Source organism: Nelusetta ayraudi, unplaced genomic scaffold, assembly GCF_046127955.1.
Source record: "Nelusetta ayraudi isolate G7.1 ecotype Tasmania unplaced genomic scaffold, CSIRO-AGI_Nayr_v1 ptg000100l, whole genome shotgun sequence".
In the NCBI taxonomy this organism is placed as follows: Eukaryota; Metazoa; Chordata; class Actinopteri; order Tetraodontiformes; family Monacanthidae; genus Nelusetta; species Nelusetta ayraudi.
Window position 1 is genome coordinate 630,396 of NW_027466150.1, and position 16,017 is coordinate 646,412.

The 16,017-nt window shown below is 43.4% G+C and overlaps 1 protein-coding gene across 1 annotated transcript in view; it reads left to right on the forward strand.

The window, feature by feature from the left end:
- The window catches only part of LOC142903023 (inactive serine protease 35-like), a 43,484-nt gene that overhangs the window by 3,903 nt on the left and 23,564 nt on the right, over positions 1-16,017 (forward strand). The window lies entirely within an intron of this gene.

The window sequence follows — 16,017 nt, forward strand, 5'->3', positions numbered from 1 at the left end:
GCGAATTTCATTTCACCTTTTTCTGAAAATAATTGCACTGGATTGAAGAATGAAAAACATCAAATAAGTTTCATACGGGGCCTTTAATGGTCAGACGTCCATTTATGGTGCTCATGGGCTCTGTGTTGTTCACTCGAATGCCCTTCGCCTGAGCTTAAACCACTCTTTTTCTTTACCAAAAGAGGTAAACGAGGTATTTGCATCATATGGTAAGCGCTGGCTCAGGGTCTTGGTGCCAGTTGACTCGCCATCAATACAGGCAGTACAGTTAATTTTGGAGCTAGCGAGTACTGCAATCCATACCTTTAAGAGACCTGAGAGTTGATTATGAAGGAATAAGAGTGTAAGCAAACTGGATGCAGTTAGACTGCGTTCATTATATTGGCAATGCTACAGGAAATCTGATTTCCAGACGTTTTCCCTTGCTGGCACCTACCACATACTCAAACGCAGTGAGTCACAGTGCATGCTGGATTGTGTATTGGTCATGTGTGAAACAAGTTGTGACCCTATAGAATAAGAATCAGCATAAATCGGCATTTAATTGCAAGGCGTCTGGGTCGAGCAAAAAAAAAAAAAAAAAGGAAAAAAAATGACGCTGTGGCCTGGGAAGCAAGAGTGTGGATGAGATCCCTGCAGTGCTGCATTGTAACTGATTGTATTTACAGCTGCTCAGGACCAGCTCAGCTTTGAGACTGTTAACGCAGACACGGTTATTGGGCATTTTCCTGGACACCTAACGCATGTCATTTTTTCGAGTCGTCGACTTAGACAAACTCGTTTATTGATTTATTGCTCAGTCGCGCAGTTGGAAAATACGGTTCTGTTACATTCCCAGTGATGTGCGTATGTAGCTAATACTACGTACCTTTTTATTCACACAAACAGCCATTTAAGAGGTTCCCGTTTTTCTTTTTTTTTCTTATAGGAAAAGAACCCGTACCAAAACAACATGCAGCCTTCCAACTGAAGGAAGCTTTGGGGATATATTATAAGTCAGGTGTGTTGAGTTTAGGACTTGAGTGAGGTGGGTCACATTTGATTTGTAGCCCCTTGTATGTCAAGACCGTCTTATGGCAGCTTTCCAGTTCCCAGGTTAGTTTTCTTGTATTCTTAATGCTGTCTCTGGCTTTACAGTAGCAACTCAGACATACAAGGGATTTCATTGTCCTCCTGGTGACCAAGCACCAAACCATACGTGTAAAGTCGGTGGCGCAGTCTCTTAAAATACCGTCAAAGCAAAATCCCAGAGGCTTTGTTTTGCATTTTCTCAAATGCCATTGTTAGAAATCGCCACCGCTCATTTTGATGAAAATTTCCCGCCTTTGCCACCCGCTTGTACGGCTCTGTAGTCGGAAACCAGGATGGCACCGCAGTGGCAGTTGAAGGTCTACCAGTCCAGTCGGTCGTTAATCCCCGGCAGTGGAGAGCTCAAAGCTTCTCAGCACTGTCACGTTCTGTTACCGCTAATCTGAACGAGATGCTTCGGCAAGGGGCTGACCCACTGCCTGCGACCCTGCCGCGGCTCAGGTCACCGTCGGACGTCACCAGGGATGCTCAAGGTGAGCCGTTCAACTCTGCGCTCCGCCCTGTGTGAACAGCCTCCCGTTAGTGTCGGTGCGCATCGAAGCCGTTCAGGAGTTGCTTCACGACGAAGCGCCATTTATACACATCTCTGTGTGGTCGTTATAATTTGACTTTTTTAAAAACCTAATTGATGGATAATCTAACAGAAATAAAGACTGAATTGGACAGCTAGCCCAGACTTGATGTGACTCCAGTTTTCTCCTAACCACTGTGTTGATGGTGGCTACCATACCGACTTAGCAGTCAAATCAGGTGTTAAAGACCATGTTACGACCATTTTCCTCCCCCCAAAAAATATCCCTTGTAGCCCCTTCGGGGCAGAAGGTGCACCCGGTTCAGAACCACTCATGAGTCGTGAGACGAGACGAGTTCTGGTAGCATGTAAATTTGGGCGTCTGCGTCACATTTTCTGCTGATCTCATGTCTCGCTCGGGCTCTTGAACTGAGCCGACCCAACACCAAACGCATATTTTGGCTAAAGAAATGTGATGTTAACGTTACTGTTTAGAGTCAAATCAGACTGCCAAGTCTTCCGGACACTTGCATGACACCGCACAAGTAGTGCAGAGACACGGTATGTTTGTTCTTCTGCTCTCTTGTTAATGTTTGAGAACACGGCCGCCAGAGGTTTCCATTGTATTGGCCACGGACGTAATTCTTTCCCTCTGTGACAGAACTCCATCAACATAGTGCCGAACAAAAAATGGGTGAAGCTTTTCTTTTTGGCCAAATTCTGCCTTAAAGGCAGTGTTTCTCAAAGTGGGTGCCCTCCCCCATGCCCCCACCCCGCAGAGTCACATCTGGGGGGGGCGCGAAACACCGGGCGGGAGGGAGACAAGGCGCCCGCGGGGAATAATTAACATAGAGTGTTCAGTAGGTTGTAGCTAAGAAAAACACTGCTCAGGTACACAGGATGGACAAATATTTGACAGGGACGAAAAGAAGAATTCAAAAATGAAAAAAATTCTTTCTCTAAGGTGGGGCAGAGAAAGTTTGAGAACCACTGCCCTAATGCCATGCAAGTCTAGGGGGTCAAAAGTCAACTTTGTCCTAGAGACATGGGACCACTTGCAGGTTCAATCGGGATCCCTCAAGACACAGCCACGTCAAATTTGGGGCTACTGAAAAATGTTCTTCCTCCAAGGTGGGGCGTGACAGAGAAAGTTTGAGAACTACTGCTTTAAGGATAGAGGGGAAGTCAGAGGGCACTCAAGTTGCTCAAGTTCTGAGGAGACGCCGTTTTGAAGAGAGGTAGCAAAAGGAGACATTTCAATCAGAAAAGCCACATTCACAAGCAATTTGTACCAAATCTGTGAGTTGGCCGTATTGGAAAAAAAAAAAAGACAAAAAAAACAGTGATGGAGCTCCAGAAGTAATTGTGTAGGCGGAATTGGTCCTATTCAACAAACTGTCTTGTTGCCTGTTATTTCATTTTTTTTTTGTACTCAGTCAGAATAAGAGCTGTAAGCATGAACTTCTACAATCAGCTTTAAAATGCCTTAAAAATCATAACCCAACTGAAAGCTGCATGTGAAAAAAAAAACATTTTCGATTACAGTTTGATTCTCAGACATTTGAAAAAAAAAAAGAAAAGCAGCGTTCTTTTATTATCTGGGCATATTGCAACATGAGTTGTTGCTGCTCCTTTACACAGAAGAGCAGCAATAGGCTTTATTACTCTTGGAACTCTTAATTCAATTTCCTAAAGACCTGAATGCCAGCAATAATAATAATAATTCCCACTCCTCCCTCCCTAAACTTTCCATGCATAACATGGCCTTAGACCCAGTTAAAGCTATTCATAGTCGCCCCATCATATCTAAAGCTGCATACCAAGTGTCAGCGTTGATATGAGACATTTGTTGTCATTTATAAAGATACATTTCCCGCTGGACCGATGCCACGATCTGAGCACGCACGACATCATTTTCATTTTGCTGCCTCTGTTCATCTAAATGCTTAGGCCCTCCGAATTTCAAGTCACACAAGTGGTGTAAAGAGATAAAACGGGCAAGACTGGATTTAGGAAGTAGCCTGTCATTATCTGTTTTAACAGACCTTTGCACAAGTAGCTGCGTCACTGACCGAGGTCTATCGCTGCATTTCCATAAAAAAAAAAAAAGCTGTGTGCATGAAGAGTTTAAAGAGTAAAAGTGTTTTTCTTTTTCTTTTTTGAAATTCTAAGGCTGCGTTTAGCAACTGACGATTACTGCAACATTTGGCTCCTACGTCAAATTTTTTTTTTTTTTTTACCGCGTCTGCCGAGGGGAGACGTGCGAAAGACGAACATTGCTAAAGTCGTAAAATATTTCTTCCCTCTCATGTTGTCAAATGCCAAGAGTCAGACGGCTCCACTGGCGAGACAAAGCGCCCGCTCAGCTGCTTCACAAAACACCAAGGACGGGGATGTCTGGAACGAACAAAGGAAGAGAAACCTCACGGCCACGCAGTCAGATACACATGCACACCATCCAGGATGGACCCCTTTGAGCTTCCTTTTGGTAAATTGCTCAGGCTTTGATGTGGCTCACAGCTGCACGGGGCCCTGATAGGCCGAGGAGCGGTGTTCAGCCGAGACATCACAAAAGTTTGCTTTGTTCCCACCGTTTGTCTCGCGGTCGCTGACTCAGTAAAAGGAGCCCGCGCCTCTCTGGCTTCTCCACTGGGAGCGGGACTTTCAGCCAGGCTGTGCTCTCATTCAGAGCATCACACCAATGGAATATAGTACCGCAACCCAATCAGAGAGTCTCCGTCGTATCACTCATTTCAAGTCGACGCAAAGGTTGGCTTGTTGACTCCCAACAATGTGAGCACTAGTAGCACTATTACTTGTAGTACTACTGATAGTTTTTCTTTTTCTTTATGTAAATACTTAATGATGATGACAGTACTTATCATGCAATGCCTGTAACCATGAGGTCTTAGTGTTTTTTGCGCGAGTTGTATCAGGTAGTGGCTAAATGGATGTCCTTCAAAACTGTGCTCTAGCCGATGTGGCTTGTCTTATGATGATTGTACTGTCACTATCTGTCTTCATGCTGTCTTCTTGTCTATGTCTATCGTGTATTTCATGAAAGTATCTATTTACGCCTAGCAAAGGGACTACCGATGGAAATTAGCCTTCAGCTAACTCGGGTATATTTGCTTTCTTAAGGAAATGTTGATTCATGTACTTCGTCTGAATGAAATTAAGACGGTGATGTTGCAACGACAGCCGCTGCTAAAGAGATTAGCACGGATGCTGTGATAATGACATAGGTACCAGAGCTACAGTACTGTACTGTGTCGCACGTGCCATGCATGTGCCATGAATTAAACAGAGCACAACATAATGTGTCATTTATGCTGCCTGCCAAATTGCAGACTGTCAATTTAAATGCAAAAATTACCCTCTTATCACTTTAGCCCATAACCTCCATGCATGTCCCTCAACTACGCGCGCAAAACCACACACTCTCATGCACACACACACACACACACAGACGTGCACGCACCGACACAGACAGCCTTGCTATCACTGAAATGTCTTCTGGGGATTGTAGATTGTAGCTAAACTCAGAGACGACCAACGCATCGCAGACGCCTGCCGTCACTGAAATTCCATTATTCTTTCTGATAATTTCCCAGACCCACTATAGGTATGTTTGAGCTGCACAAACATGCCTGAAACGCTCTTTATTTTAAACCGACATACCTTAAGTCTATGGGAACAAAACTCCATTGCGTGTCCCGCTGGCTTTATCTTGAAAATTCCACGGCCTTGTATTTGTTCTTTGTTCAGTGGAGTAGACTGCGCAGTGATCTGGAGCCTGTTCAGGCAATCTAGGTTTTGCTCGATATGCAAATTGATAGAACAGTTATAATCAGCAGCTTTTTATTATGGTGGCGTAGTTTTGCACTCAAGATTCAACCTCAGGTTGTTGTTGTTATTATTATTATTTTTTTTAAATTGCATCGTAGTGCTGCGGCAGCGCCAGCTCTGCATTTCGTCTCATTAACGGCAACAGTTATAACGGTGCCTTGAGGTGTAAAAAAACAAAACGTGAAAGGTCCCATGTGATGCAAAATCCTCGTCACCATTGTTGTCTTGTGCTTCGTCAAAAGAGAATCTAAAAATAAATCAAACAAATGTATATTATTTACTTCTCTTACCTGTTGACCTTTTCACTAAATGTGTATATAAGCACAGAGATGTGGAAATGCGACCTTGTGATGTCACAAAGGTCTCAAAGGAAACCCCCGACATACAAATTGTATACGATTTGTAAAATAGGAATGTTTTCTAATGCGCCATGAATGAAGGTTTGTGGTCTTGTTTTCAAGAGCTTCCATCAAAGTTGATAGAGTGAAGGAAACTCTCGAGGGCAATAAATTGTATTTTCTTTGCTGGAGGGGTCAGAGCAGATTTCATGGACGTCCAAACTAAGGGTAAAAAGCTGTAATTTTGGAGACGGGAAGAAACACTGATATTTTTATGGCGTTTCAAAAGGGATCTCTCCATCTTATTTATGATTGTGGGAGGGGCCAGAATAGTGTCAAATAAAATCTGGAAGTGCTTGTTCCAGCAGCCTGCTTTGCATTGCAGTGGAAAACAGCCGGAGAGACGGAACGATAAGGCCGTCCGCGTTCCCGGTTTAATCAAAGCACATGAAAAGTGCCAGAAAAAGAGAAATATTTGTCTGTTGCGCAGCACTTTTCTGAACTCTTTCTTCTCTAAAACCAATTGCATTGGTTTTGGATATATTAATGTTATGACATACAACTTGCAATATTCATAACAGCCACAGCTTCAACAAGGTGCCGTACAGGAAAAAAAAGAACATTAAACGATAAAACAAACACACAGACCCACACTGGGAACAGTTTTGAAACTAGCTTTCAAACTGACTACCACACATTGTGCTGCTCATATATTTCTCTTAAACTACGGGCTTTAAATTTCCAGGCCATTCGAAAAATGAAGATAAAAAGACAATTCCATCCTTTTTATGGTCCTTTCCAAGTGACTACACAAAGGCCGTTTTATTTTGATTTGCTTTCAACCTTTCTGCCCGCTGCTTTTGTGTTTGTCTCCTTTTTTGTGATTGTGTGGCGTGATGGGAAGCCCTAAATGCCTTCCATTTCCTCCCATCTACGAGGACGGGCGGATAGACACACATCAAGGCTTCCTTTCATCTCTGTGAAATCAGTTTTTCTTATTATTTCTGGAGAGACTGTGGTCGCCGTCGAGCGCATCGCATGTGTATCTGTGCGGGTCAAACCTTCGTGAGCAGGTGTTTGTTTGAAAAGGTTTTATCGTGAGCATCTGATCTGAACACTTGGCAGTGAATGATGTGGAAGGCAGCGCCGTTTAATTTGTTTCTGTTTCCCACTTTCCGACGAAGACTTTGAAAACACGTACGTTGATGTTACCATAATGTTTATGCGTTGCACGTCGTTCTTCTCCAGTGGCAGTTTTATTTGAGCGCAAATCTCGGATAAGCGTCGCAGTCGCGTCATGCTGCACAAATCCCTCTGAGAAAATCACACTTTTATTATTGTCCACAGCTGTGTGGCCGTCCATGAAACCAAAAAAAAAAAAAAAAAATGAAAGCAGCATTATTTTTATTTGGGGAAAAACGTCCGGCCATGACTTCACCGGCCTCACGTTTCAGACAGTGGCTTTGTTTTTGTTGCCTTCAGCGTTAACGTGGATGGCCCGTGCGTTCTTTCCCAGATGATGAGTCGTCTGTTGCGTGCTCTTTCTTTTCGCCCCCTTCTGACAAACAATGCGGTCACCCTCGCCCCCGCTGTCCCCCAAGGAGGTTTTTCAGGCGTCCACATCTTCCTCACTTTCCTCCAGGGACGTCCGCCTCCGTTTCTTCCTGCTGCAGGATGGGTAACATCTTTTCTGCGCCGCTCGGCTTAAATTCAATCTTTTTTTAACCGGCAGAAGTGCATTTGTCTTTGCATATGAGCGGCTGTGCGTCAACTTTTACAGGCCCTGCAGTTTTTTACTCTTCACAGCAATATTTCTCTTTATCCTGCCAGTGATTTTTCAGAAAGTCTATGCAAAAATACAGTTCTGGAAATCAGCCCTCCTTGATGTTACAAGAGTACGTTTTTTTTCTTCCTATATATCAGGATTTTTCTTTTACTTATCTTTTTTATTTTTTTGGAAAACCAATCCTCCGAGTCAGCTCCATTGGAGTCCAGAAGGAAAAATAAATATCTGAAAATAGGTCGAGTGTGGGACCTTTTGGTTTCGTCATCACGCAGAATTAAAACAGAGTTGCAGCGAGTGCTGCACACAGTTTTAGATGACCGACAGGGATCTGAACTGGGTTATAATAAGGGCCTTCTAAGTAAAGCATGGCCGAGAAAAAACAGCAGACAGTTATGATTAAAAAAATAAAATAAAATAAATAAACTTTTTTCCCCTGTTTTTTCTTTTTTCCCCTGCGTGTCCCAAGAGTTGCAGTCGCTGCTCTTTTTCAAGCCCCTCAGAGTAAATCAAAGAGGATTCAAGCAAAACAAAAGGAGACTCGTCTTACACAGGATTCTCTCAAAACTCTCGGGGGGGCGGGGGAGGGGGGGAGAAAAAAGCAGCGCGCATGGAAGCCATAACCACGCTTGACCTGCGTCGTGCACGTCTGTGTCGCCATGTAAATCTGTGCATTTCACCCCGGATTACCTTTGTCCCTGTATTCAACCCCACTCTCTCTTTCTCCCTCTCTCTCTCTCTCTCTCTCTTTATTGACTTTTTCTTTGTCCCACTCTTTTCCATCTCTCACCAGATGTCTGCTCGCCAGCTGTGCTCAGATGGCCGAGCAAAGCAGACCGTTTTTTTTTCGTCTCCCCCCCCCCCCCCCCAACTACCGTGCACGCGCTCAAACACCCAAACAGCCATGCACACAAACAAACACTACGTCGTGTGTGTCACGCAGGGACCTGCTGCAGCGGGGATCCAGGACTTTTGTCCCAGAGTCTGCAGATTTCTCTCCGTCTTTATTTTTTTCCCTCCCCGCACATCTATTCGTGTGCATACAACCACATCAATATAAAACAGATGCCTCCAACTCGCTTGTGACTGCGGACAAACATGGGTTATTGCACAGTGAAGGTCAGGAATTTGGCTCTTTCTGCTTTCTAATTGGATTAGGGGGCTTTTTTCCTGTGCGAGTGACTAATGGGAAAGTGATTAGACGGCAGGTTTGGGAATGGGGGGAAAGTTTGTGTTGAAAACAAAGTTTGTCCTTAAGAAATGTTCATTCAGCCCCCCCCCCCCCCGTGTTGAAGTTGAAAAAATTCCAAATGCTTTGAGTGATTGACATTATGCTACATTCACTTTCTCACTTTCTTAACAGTGGTGTTTCTGTGGTGCCCCCCCCCCAAAAAAAAAACTTCAGACTGAGGAACTTTCACACATGAGGCTGATTTTGAAATATGTCTGGAAAATGTCAGCGCGGGCGGCCATGATTGTGTGAGAGGGTCTGTTGGCCCGGCCCGGCCCGTCCGGCCAGGGGAGGGGTTTGCAACGCTGTCCCCTGGCTTCGCTCCTCGCGTTTTACCGCTAAAAACCTTGTGCATGCGGTCTGTGTTGTTGCCCTGGCGACAGGAGGGCCGGTGTGATGCCAACCTCCGTGACCTCATGTAAACTGTGACCAGACCTTCTGCATGGTTCCCTCCGATTGACTTTGGCCAGTGACATAACTGCTGGAGTCCCACCAGAGTGATGTGTGTGTTTGTGTGTGTGTGTGTGTGTGTGTGTGTGCGTGCATGCGTGCGTGCATGTGTAGAATGGCGGAAGGGGTGAAGGAGGGGATGGAGAAGAGGAAGGTGAGCCCAGGGTCATGGGGCAGATGGAGCGAAAAGGTTTCAGAGGAAGTGAACGGCAGTGGGCCTCTTGGTAAACATAACTCTAGCATGCGATGAGAGAAGACTTGGTGTTTGTGTGTGTGTGTGTGTGTGGCTGTGTGTGTGTGTGTGTGTGTGGCTGTGTGTGTGTGTGTGTGTGTGGCTGTGTGAGAGGGAGATTTTGACTCTCGGAGCAGCTGATTCTGACAATCACCTTTTTGCGCCATAAGCTAACTTGGCCTTAAACGATCAATCAATCAGGACATGAAACGGTTTGAGACACGAGAAGAGCGAGTGCTCTGTCAGATCCGCTGCTTTTCTGCTGACGTTTGTCTGTTTTTGACCGACCCCTAGCTGCTGACCTTTGACCGTAAAGAATAAAGCCAGCAGCTGATGGACGTAAATCTCCCGCTCCCTATTCAGTGCTGCATCAAAGGTCCCATATTCTATCCGTTTTTAGACATTTCTTTTTAAGGCCGACAAAGGACACAGAGAATTTCAGAATTACCAGTGTTTCACAGACCGAAAGTTCAGTTTGTCTCTGAGCAGAACTGCTGGACTAAATGTAATTATCATAAAATTTGCCCAAAAAGGTTTATTTGAGCTGAAGAGAAATACTGCAGATCATCAAAGAGTTTTATTGTTAGCCACCAGCATTATGTCTATTGCAATTGGGGAGTTTTGTGGAATTGGAAATAGCATCCAGGCTGATGTGGAAGAACAAATGCGTTTTAGGCTCCAGATGTTCCACCAACAGATCGCCAATCCTCCTAATTTTAACAGCTACAATGAGTCAGACTCTGGTTAAAGGATATGCAGTCTTTACTTGAAAAGCAGCTTTCAAGACAGCGGGGGGTCTTTTTTTCCAAACCAGGAGGAAGAATCGGTAAAACCAGCCAGACACTCTTTAAACTCTTGTCCAAAACATGAATCCTCACCGACAAACAACTTTCTTTTCAGACGTGTTTCGTTCCACATTTCTGTTCAAAGTAAAAGCAGTGTTAAAACGGTCTGCACACAATGTAATTAAGGAGCGGAGAGGAGAGTACAGGTAAATATGAAAGACATTGGACTTAAATATGTAGGAGGAAGCAAAAAGATAAAAACGATTGTGAACCTTTACTGTCTGGGAACAAACGTTTTGGTGAAGACGGTTTAAAGACCATGTTTGACTGGATCTTGTCTGACCAATAGAGTCTTTGGTTTACTCTATGCAATTAGCCATTCCTTTTACACAAGATTTTCCTTTGGTGAAGGATCCACAAACAGCCTTCATATCGCGTTTCAAATTCGTTTTTTTGCGACAGGATTAAAGCCTGAGAGACTTTTCCAAAGACTTTTTGGAAACTGGTAATAGTTGGGTTTGAATTACTAGTTTGTCTGATGAGTCGTGATGGGTTGTTGATGTTGGCACTCTATTCTGGTGTAACAGATTTATGGCCCGAAAAGCCAAACAAACTCAGACTAATTCCTTTGGAATCATATCGAGGCAAGAATGAAAGGAAAAATAACAGAGTCTGTCTAAAAAAAAAGACAAAGTTATACTGTTTTTGTAAAATGAAACTGGGACTTTCATTAAAGTGTAGAGCAAATAATCCATATTTACACTGCTGGGAGGTATGCGGTTCGTCACTTCAGCTTGTTTTAAGTCAATAAAACAAAAGCAACACAGGCGACACACTGAAGACAATCACTTTGTTTACTTCAAAACCCTGCAGATGCTGTCGAAACTGCACGTGCATAGGAAGTTAAAGTCATGCTGCTGCTTCGTGATGCTCAGAAAACCAAAAAATTAGCCCTGGTAACTCTTATTAACATAAACAAATACAGACGACACACACTGCAGGCTAGTAAGAGCTGGATCTCTTTTAGCTGGGTTTGACTTCCCCTGAAATCATCAACTTTGTTTGCACAGTGTACAGTCATTCAGTATCCTGTATCAGCTCAGTATTGACAGAGAGACGCGTCAAACACTTACACATGTTGCATATATTTGTAGCTAAAACTTTTACCACCAAACGAAGACCCTTGAAGAAGCTGCTAAGCTCATTTAAACAGGATCACACAAACGGCTCCATTTAACGTGATGTTGTGGAACACTCACTTTAATCTGACTTGGAGGTAAAACCAGTCTGGCCTGGACAGAAAGACCTTCCCTTTGCAACAACACAAACTTTTAGCCCAGGCCTGGTCTGTATCGGACTGGGGGACCTTTGATTGAGTTTGTCTTGAGCTTATCTGGCTTGGAGCACTTTGGGGAAAATTGCGAAAATGTGATGATTGTGCAGACTAAGCAAATTTTATTTCGGTCTGTTTTTTGTTTGTCTGTTTAATGTTGTGTTTTGGACGACACGGTGGCGCAGTGGTTAGCGCTGCCACCTCACAGTAAGAAGGATGTGGGTTCGATTCTCAGGAAAAGTGGCCGACAGGCTGCACGACGCACCCATCAACTACAACTGAGTCTTGGAGGATCTCCTAAGAGTGGCCTGTCCCACAGAAGGGGATGTAGGACCAATGGGCAAATTGTCAGGCTACTGGGAGGTTGGACTGATGCCTTGCTCCCGTTGAACCATTGTTGACTACTTTTTTTTTTCAAACTAATTTACTGATTGAAACTGATTTTATTACCGAGGTAATCAAGACTGAAGACTTATAATCATTTGGTCCAGGCTTAAGATTGACTTCTTATTGTTAACTAGCTTTGTGTGCTAAGTGAGATAATGTTTGATAATGACCAGTTAACAAGGTCACTCGCCACTGTCTGCAATGTAAACAAAAACAAAAGTGAGTCAGTTTTGCTTAGCAAGCTCTTGGCTAATATTAACAATAGATAATGCAAGCCAACAATTTAAACAATTTAAAAATAACAATGGCACTTACACTGCTTAGTCGGCAGCTGATATTGTTCAGTATGCACATCATAAATCTTTGTGCCCACTTTGTTTTCGATGTTGTCACACAATCAAATTTCCTTTGGAATTGCTGATGTAGCAGCGAATTGGATGACGTCCCGAAAATACGTATTTGCCCTATTTGAATGCTAGTGTTTAACAAAGGCACAGCAGTTATAAACAAAAGGGGTGGGGCCTAGATAAAGGAATTTTTTTTTTTACCTGTGAAAAACTGTCACTCTTAATGTTTTCATAATAGGGCATCAGAGATTTTACTTTGGGGCAACTGTAGGCTACACATGTAGCTCACCTCCACCATGTGAATGTGGTGTGAATGAATAATGGGTTCACTGTTAAGCGCTTTGGGTGCTTTGAAAAGCGCTGTATAGATCCAATCCATTGACTAATTAATTAATTAGAGGTGTCACAGAGGAGCTCCTCCTTCATCATCAACATAGCTGTACACAAGCTAAATGCGCCTCATGCAAGCAGGCACTTCTTGGAGCCAGTTGTAACTTTCCATTTCCTTTATCGAGCAGAAAAGCTGCACTTAAACGCATACAGGTGTGTTTTTGGCATGAGTGGTGAGATCGCAGGTGTGTATTGGCTGTTAAAGTGTGATAATGACTATTATTATAGCCCCTGTAAGAACAGGGAGTGTTGGCTGGAGGTAATAGACATTGAGCAGCCAAAAAGAAGCAAAAGGAAATAAAAGGAAAACAAAAAAGCACATACGCACGTGTGCACCCGCAAACAAAGCAAGGAACAGATGAACGACCAGACACTCACATGGATGATTACCTCCGCAATATAAATTGAGCTCCAAATGAACTCAGATTACTGGAAGTGACGTAGCTCGATGGTAAACAGCTCTATCATCTATGAACTCACTCAGAAACCCCATCAAAGTTCTTTTAAAACCAACTTACACACTCCATTAATTAGTGATTTAAACCAGCCGCACATTCAGGTTCTGCTAGTTAATCTCTGATATGCTTACCAACAAAAAAAGCATTTACAATTAGCGTTGACATCCAATTATTCTTTTGTACAACCCTCGATCTCGAATCCTGACGAAACAAACAAGCAACAAACAAAAACAGATTGAATCATCAAAATCAAAATGCCCCTCGTTTTTCTCCCACAATGGAAACTTTTCAGTTTCCCTCTAAATACAAACAAACGTGCATTGCTAGCAACATTCAGATAAAAGTGAGCTCTCCAAAGAAAATATTTTTTTTCCAAAGTGCTTGCAAACATTTTGACGAGACTGCCGCATCAAGACAAATTATATGGAATCACAGTTGCCGACTGCGACTGTGATAGCAGCGAATTATACCGGTGGTAATGATGATGATCATTGCCTTAATTTAAATCCAGTCTGGACTGGTTTGCATATTTGAAGGAAAGGATCACTGCAGCATAACGTTTCTAAAATCCTCATCCACTTAAATAATGTGTGTGTGTGTGTGTGTGTGTGTGTGTGTGTGTGTGTGGTGTGTGTGTGTGTGTGTGTGTGTGTGTGTGTGTGTGTGTGTGTGTGAGGGAGCGCGAGAGAGAGACAGCGCAATGTATCAGATGTCATTTTTAATGAAGCAGACCAATTTCTACTGGTTCGCATAAAAGTGGTGTTACCCTATCAGTGGGTCTTTGGCCTCTTGGGCCATATTTCATAATCCTTTTTGAAAATGCCCCATGTTGCAATTATTAACAGTTAGTACGAGTATTAGTAGCTCTAAACCGTCTTTATGATTAAATGCCCCAAACCTATCCGCCCATGTGTTTCCATGTCCTCTGGTGTGTCCACACACTTTATTTGCCCACGTATGTGTCTCCTTCATCACATGTCTGTGGTATCCACCAGTTTCACTTACGTATAAGTTTGCCTTAAAACAGGAAGTGGATTCTAAATAGGAAGCAGTTGGTGCTTCCAACATGATGTCTATACAGGCAAAAAAAAACTCTGAATAAAGTCATTGTTGGGTTTTATTGCTGTTGATTTTTCGCTCCTTCCAGTGCCGTCTTGCACTTTGGCAGTACGAAAAACAACGTCAGATGTTTTGAACAGATGGAACCAAAGAGGAACTTTAATTCACGAAAGGCTGCATGGGGAGCTTGGAGAGCACACTCATTATTTTCATTCATTTATTCACAATTCTTTTTTCATCCCGCTGCCCCAGGGACTTGGACGGAGAATGTAACCCGGGACGATAAAGTAATTATGAAAACCATGAGAGTCCGCCTCAGTGGCTGCTTCTCATTTCCCTCCCGGATGATCTAAACGTCAACACATTCAGGCCTCTCAGCCAATCACTGTGCAAACTACTTTTACATGCTTTTTTTTTTTTTTTTTTTTTTTTTTTTTTTACATACTTTTGAAACAAATATGTAAAAAAAAAAAAAAAATTACATTAAGACTTTTTGGAGAGTGATTCTTTGCCTTGTACGAGGCAGAACTTCAGAAAGACTCGCTGATGGCAGTTTAATTATTTACCATCCCTTGTTATTAGAAAGTGAAACGCCCATGATGACTTTCGTAATGGAGTACAATCACTCATAGCTGCTGACGTTTCGCAACTTGGCAACCAGGAACGGCTTCCCCCATATCTTGTTGTTAATGGCCACTAAGTGATTTTAGAGTGTTGGTGAATGATTCATCAGCCACCGAAAAGGCCGAGCTCGCCGGATGCCTGAGGAGGTCTGTCGGTTCAACGCTCATGGTCCAGGTTTAGGTTCTTGTCTGTTGGACTGTTGCAGTTTTTGCACTAGCAGTCGTGCACTCCCTGCTCCTCCACCCCACCCGCCTCCACCATTTTGTTTTTATACTTGTATGCCGTTTAATTTACGGAAAGATGCACCGCAGCTATCAAGCGATGACTCCCACTGATTTTTATGACCCGCAGATATCGTCCTCTGCGATCCTATTACTCATGTACAAACCGGCTGCGTTTGCTCAGGCTGTTGTATGCCGGTTATGAGCCTGATGCCGCCCCCATCATATTTGGGATATGGTGTTTACATGCACACACAGAGAAACCAGGATTACCCCATCCCAGTGTGCAGGATAAATATTTGTGTCCCTGTTACTGCATCTCATTTTAGGGACAGCCCAACCTGTGGAGATCTGAAGCCAGTGTGGCTTTTAGTGAATATGACACGATCTGCACGGATTTATGGAAAGTGGAACAAACAAATAAAATAGAAATGCAAGAATATTTAGATGGAAAATGTCCAGATGACAAGAAAAAAAAATAAAAAATGATGAACTGTCGGCTCAGCACCCCTGCGGCCCTGAGTGCAGGAGAGGCAAGTAAAATTGATGGATGGAAGTTTATGAGCGTGTTAAAACACAGACAGATGTGGCGACATTGCACATAGATTTATGGATCTATGACCGACTCATGTAATCTTATTTGCTGAGCGTCAAGTACTCTGTCTGACTTCCAGCTAGCAGCAGCTTCCTACCCTGCGACCAACCAGAAATGCGCCGCGCCAATTTTCACCGGTTCTGCTGCTAATAGTCAGTTATTGCAGATTTATTTTTGCACACGGTGGTTGTGTGCCGAGACGTGCGGTTATCTTTTTCCTGTTGCACAGACAGCCTCATTTAAAGGAAAAAAAAAAAAAAAAGCAGTGTGAGCCCACGCAGACTCGTCGGCTGCGCCGTTGCTCTTTCACACAGACAGACAAACACGCTTGTTTC